This window comes from Acomys russatus, chromosome 22 (assembly GCF_903995435.1).
Source record: "Acomys russatus chromosome 22, mAcoRus1.1, whole genome shotgun sequence".
In the NCBI taxonomy this organism is placed as follows: domain Eukaryota; kingdom Metazoa; phylum Chordata; class Mammalia; order Rodentia; family Muridae; genus Acomys; species Acomys russatus.
Genome location: NC_067158.1, coordinates 49,220,276 through 49,226,859, shown reverse-complemented (window position 1 = coordinate 49,226,859; position 6,584 = coordinate 49,220,276).

The window sequence follows — 6,584 nt, the reverse complement described above, 5'->3', positions numbered from 1 at the left end:
GCTCTGAGGGTAAAGTACAGAGTAGGCACACACCTCTTAACACTATCTTGACCCTGCTTTCCCCATAACAACTTCCCTATTAGCACAGTGTAGGACAAAGCTTGATTAATGAGAAAATACTAACACTTAAATGCCAAGTAAGTTTCATGGGTTATTTAGGTTTCCGTTTCTGAGTTGCACATTTTGCATGTTTGAGTACACAATGACATATATTCATTTAGCGAGTCATCCAAATAACTCTGCTGTCCTGCAAGTTCAACTTGCTTCACCCACTTATCTCTGTCACCTCCACTAAGGAAAACTTAGAAACCACTCACTCTTTTGTTTACAATTCTAAATTTTCGCCAGGCCATGCAGGATGTTTCTTTTTTTATTTTTTAAATATTTTTACATATATATTTATATTATTACACATATATACAATAAACTACAAACAGCAAAAAAAACCACAGACAATTCAGGATTTACGTTGATAGTGTTTTGACTGTTTGTATTTGATGACCTTGAAGAAAACATTTTCCTATCTCAGTGAGTCTAAAATTCTGAACGTAACTCAATATCTATCATATCTCATTTCTATCGGCTTAAAACATATATCTAGACCTAAAGACATAGTAATCCATAAGCAACTAGGCTTAATTGTGGTACTCAACTATTTGGTCTTCAACTCCATCAGAGACTTGAGAAGGAGTAAAATTAATTACCTGGGTAAACAGGAAGTGCAGGTTAGCAGCTTCTTAATTTAATAATAAGAAAAAAATTGATGGAGACAGTTGCTGCCTGAACAGTCACCCATAGCTCTCTAAAATGTGAAACATCATCTTCAGCCTTCTGGCCCAGTATATCTGACAGACATATTTGTGAGGCAGGAACCACTGAGGACTTGTTTACCCTGACTTGGCAAAGTTTGGCCATCAACTCTGCCTGCATCTAAGCTTGCCAGATTTTTGCCAGAATTGTGTCTGTGGCATAAATGAGGATACTTTCCCCAGTGGCTGAATTTGAAGCCATCTCCATAAGGAGGTGTGTGTTGTCAGGAGTTAACCTGTCCTGTTGTCAAAGAATCTTTAAAATATTAAAAGCATATTTAAATGCCATATTCTGTTGGTCTCTGAGGCTTTTGAAGACCTTAGGATAGCTCACCGGTGAAGAACAGTATATAATGCTTGAGAGAAACTATGTGTTTAGAGTAAAAACACTGGACTTTGAAGCTGGATCAGATATGACAGGATTCATTCCTCTCAGCATGCTGGATACTGACATCCTACATCTTTCATGTTCCAGCATCAAGTGCTTCAGTTGCTGTTCTCCATCAGAACAGGACACCTCTTAAGACAGCATCGAAGCAAGCCTCTGTACCCAAATGGTCCAGCATTTCAGACTGTCCCACCCAGGACTTTTATTAAGCCTGGAAGTTCTCAACATTTAGAGACTGGACCACAAATGATATTCCTACCATTTTTACCCATTTCCCCCAATTTCATTTGGGCCCCTACAAAGGTATTATTCATCCTAAATCAGCCAGAAGAAACCCTAAGAGAATGATACCCCATTTCCCTTAAGGGAGGTTGGGTAGCTCCCTGTTGACACAATTTTGAGTATTTCAATTGTTTAGCTCCAGAGTGTGTGCTCCAAAGGCTCCTTTGCAAAATGTTGCATTTTATCCTGTCTGTCTGTGTGGTGCAATGAAATGTTGTTTATGTACAAGCTGGTAGAGGATAGTTAGTTAGTTGAGTTACACATGTAAGGAGACGGTTGAGATTCTCTTTGCTCTTTTTCATTTCTGATGATATCACATGCTTCTTCTTCCATGACGTTCTACTACAGAACTATGTAAAAACATAGCTATAAAGCAACCAAACGCAGACTAAATGTTTAGCAAATATGAACCAAACCATCCTTTTTTTTCATAAGCTGTTTATCTCAGATATTTTATCTCAGCAACAAAACTCTAACACATCCATATTTTCATTTATGCCTCATATGAATGTTTTCTTCTCAGTAATGGGGAATATTGATTTGACTATCATTTAATTGGTGTATTTTTTTAAATCAGCTAATATTGTTTATTGACTATAATACAACAAACAAAACATCCTACTGCATTTAGGTACATTTCACTCACTTTGATATACATAAGTGGCATTACTTTATAGTATGTTCTAATCGTTGATTCAGTAAAAATAGCATTGGTAATATCTATAAAGCAGGGTGTTAATAACATTTTTAGTAAAAGTTGCCTTGTCTACTTTCTGAGCATTAATCTTATCTAATTATTTCCAAGTTAGAGTGGCAAGTTACAGGTTACACTAAAATATAAAAATATTCGTTTCTGTTTCATAAACACAGAGACTTAGGAATACAATTATCAGTTAATTATCAGAAAAGGGAAATTTTAACCCAGCATGTGTTTGTTATTTTCCGTGTCTTCAGTCACTTTTCCAAAAGAGAGCCAAGCTCTCAAACCATCAGCATTAGACAAGTGAGAATGAAGACAGTTTTAACCTTCGAGCCCATTACAGAAATTTTTAATTAATGATGTTGGAGATGTTTGCCACCTTAATGAGGTAATAAATTTTAAAGGAAAATAGAAGAAGAAATCATGTCTATGCATTAATGAAAATAGTGTAAATTTATGAATTTTAAGGAATTCACTATATTTGTCAAATATGTCCATATTAGGTAAATATAAAATATGATCAAGTCTCTATTAATCATTTGACTTTGCATAACTTCAAGGCCTCCATATTGCCTTGTTACTTCTGTGCTTTACAAATCACACTTGAATTATCTAAGAAACGCATCCTTGTGTGTGTTTCTTCTCTCTATAGTACATCCCAACCACAGGTTCCCCTTCTCTTCCAGGTCCATTCTCCACCTCCTCCTTCACCCATATTCTTTCTTTTTTTCCCCTTCAGAAAAAGGCAAGCCTCCCAGAGATATCAACCAAACATGGGACATCAAATTTCAACAAGATGAGGCATAGCCCTTCATATAAAGGCTTGAAGGAGGGGGCTCCTTAGAAAGGAAAGTATCTCAAAAGAAGGCAAAAGAGTCCGATACAGCCCTCACTCCCATAGTCAATGGTCCTACAAAAAGCCCAAGTTATGGAATCATAACATGCATGCAGAGGATCTAGGTCAAACCCATACAGGCTCCCTGATTGTCAGTTCAGTCTCTGTGAGCCCCAGTGATCCGTGTTAAATTGATTCTGTGGGCTGTTTCCTTGTAGTAGCCTCAACCACTCTGGCTTCTACACTTCTACCTTTCTGTATTCCGCAGAATGTCCAGAGCTCTGTCTAAAGTTTGGAGGTGGGTCTTTGCATCTACTTCTATCAGTTTCTGGATCAAGCCTCTCTGATGACAATGGTGCTAGTTTCCTGTTTTTGTGTTTAGCAACCATTTCACTGCTTTTATTTATTTATTTATTTTTAATTCTTGTTCCTGAGCATTCTAGACTCTGCTTCCTAGCCCTTCAGGCAGTGTCTGGCTTGGGTTGCTTCTTACTGCCTAGGCCTGAATTTGGACTAGGCATTGTTTGGCCACTCCTACAAGTTCTGTGCAAGTTTTATGCTACCTAGCATATCTTTCAGGAATGAAAGACAAAGGGCTTATTGCTAGGTTGGTTTCCAATCCCTCCACTAGGAGCCTTGTCCGGTTATAGGCGATTGAAAATTCAGGGTCCTTAATCACTTTTACTAGAAGTATTCAGCTATAGTCACACTTATGTGTTAGAGTTATTTTTTATAAAACTGTGATTGTTTCTCATTTTCTCTCTTAACCCAGCTATCACACAAAAAATTAGGACTCTTTTGTATTTGTGTAAAAATAATCTTCACAACACAATAACTGAGCAATTATTACTCAATTCTTAACTCTGTTGGATTATATGGTTTTCTCCAAGTATACATCCCAGAGATTCTTGCACTTTATAGCTTTGTTCCTCCAGCGCCTTCTTCTAATGTCCCCTGATACCTCTGGTGGCTCAATCCTCTACTTCTTCCTTTAACTCCTCCTCCACCTGACAGAAAACCCAGCCCCATTCTAACCCCTGCTCTGCAGCAATTAGTTGTAGGCTGCTTTATTAGCATATCAGTGGACAATTGGGGAACAATGTTTACAAGATATTGAGACAGGAGATTTGCAGAACAAGGTTTGCAACCAGATTGGGGATGGGGGTTACAGAAATCAGCATTTGAATTACACAATAATCTTATGCCTATACTTGTGGATTCTTGGGAGTTTGTAATTCACTAGGTTTCTACCTCACCTTGAAACTGCAGCTCCCCAGTTCCAGGCATTTCTTCCATTATTTCCACCTGATCCCTCCTGTTCTCCTCCATACTCACCCCCTTAAGTTAGGGTCTCTTGATTTTCTTCTTTCAAGAGTGATGATGAGTTAATGGACTTTTCCTTTGTTCTTTACTACAGTTTTAGAGGAGATCATCTTCTCAGCTTCTTCCCAAGTCCCTTTCTGTGTACTGGCATCCAATGGCACAAAAACCTTCACTGCAATATAGCTTATCTCACTGTAAAATGATGCCTAAATGTATGATACACTTTAGAAAACCTCGATATAATAATAATTACTAAACCTTTCAGAAAATATTATTCCATTCCAGACTTTTCCCTAAAGCATTATTTATTTTCTCTTCTTTGCCATAATGTTTAGAACAGGTTAGTTTCCACCCACGTTATATGCCTTCTTAACTTGAAATTTAAAACACTCTCAAAATTACCAAATTCCTTTTCACCTAAAATAGTCATAGACCCCTTTTTATTTATAGCCTAACAGTATTAGACTAGATTATGGAATATAAACAAGTATTGATCATGGTCAGTATACAGTTCACTTACACTCATATAAAAAATGAAGAGAAAGAAAGCAAAGAAATAATAATCTAAACAAATGCATTATTATACAAAGGCATGTTTTGGGGTTTCAGAAAAAAGTCTATGATACATGAACAGATTAAGGAACAAATTCTGTTCCATACATTTACCACTCAATAAACAATTGTCTTTGAATTTTATCTGGACAATTATAACAACAAACCTGTAAAGCTGTATCACACTCATCCCAGATGTAAACTATAATCCAACAGCTCTGTATTCACACCGCATTATTTATAGATATGTTAGCTTCTAAGCCATGGCTACTCTTTCATATGTATATATGGTTTTAATATTATTATTTGTATATTGTATTACAAATTTTAAACTTCTGGTACTCTGGCTTTTCCATTGTTTGAGTCAATCTCATCTTACTAGTTTATCCCACAAGTTCATTATAACATACATCATTATAACCTATGTAGCTTAAGAATCAACATTTATTTTTAAGTATTACTTTGGTAAATTGGTTTAGTGGAAAGCAAGTTTCTGATTCGGGACGATTTGTTTCTTACAAATTTCCAGTCATTTCTGATGCTAGATTACTAATGCCAGCGTTGCAACTAGCTCACAGGGTTCTCCCAGTTTTAAAAATGAAGCACTCTAATCACGTTCACATTGCATTTTATCTAGCTCTAAGTTTTTCCTCTTATTTCTACAACACCCCAGGGAACTAACCCACTCCCATTGGTCCCGCTGTATGAACAATCTGTCAGAAATTTTAATATAGCCATAACATTTTTTCACATATCTCTGCTGCTTAAAAGGTCTCACATATCGTTACTGCTTTATCACATGATTTGGGGTCTTTGTTTTATGTGAACATTTGACTTTTCTCATTTTCTAATACTGTTTCTATCAATTTCCTTCAGTGAGCTTGAAAGCTTTTATAACTTACTAGATATTTTTCCATAAAAGTTTCCTGTACATTACCATTTAATTAACTTCTTAGATTCTCTATCCCTTAATTTTAAAGTGCCTTCTGAATTAACGTTTTGTTCTGTATCTACATATCCACAACTCTTAGGAATACATCTACATTTATAGGTTTAAGATCAACCTTAAAACATACAAAATTGTATTAAAACTTATCAGTACAAATAAAAGCAACTGACATGTTATAAATTCTTTCTTTAAAATGAAAGTTGCCATATTTGTCTTGCTGTGTAGGCCCTAATTCTTGGCCGCATTCATAGTAGCATTCCTGTAGGACTTGACTCACTTCATCAGGAGTACACATTAAGCCTACCTTCAAAGTTTTCCCCAAATTATCCACCAACAAACAAGTAGAATTTATTCTTGCAAATATGATGGGCATGGAGACAGATTTAATTGATCCTAAAATTTACATGCTTTATTTAGTGCCTAATAAAAAAAACAATTTCAAATAAATAAGAAAATTAGTAAAAAAAAAATTAAGTGTATTGTTTTTCCTGGGCTCTTTCTTGTAAAGAAAACATTTTCAAGAAAAATTCTTTAAAAGTTATCGAATTTCATATATCAAATTTTGTCAACAATGGTGAACAGTATTTGATAATGACATAAAAAATAACACAGCACATTTTGAACTCTTAAAAAAATGATTTCTAACTGTGTATTAACTTCTTTTTATATATAGTTTTATTAATTCTTTGAGAATTATAAAAATTATATTTTGATCATATGTACTACATTCTCCAACTCAGAAATAC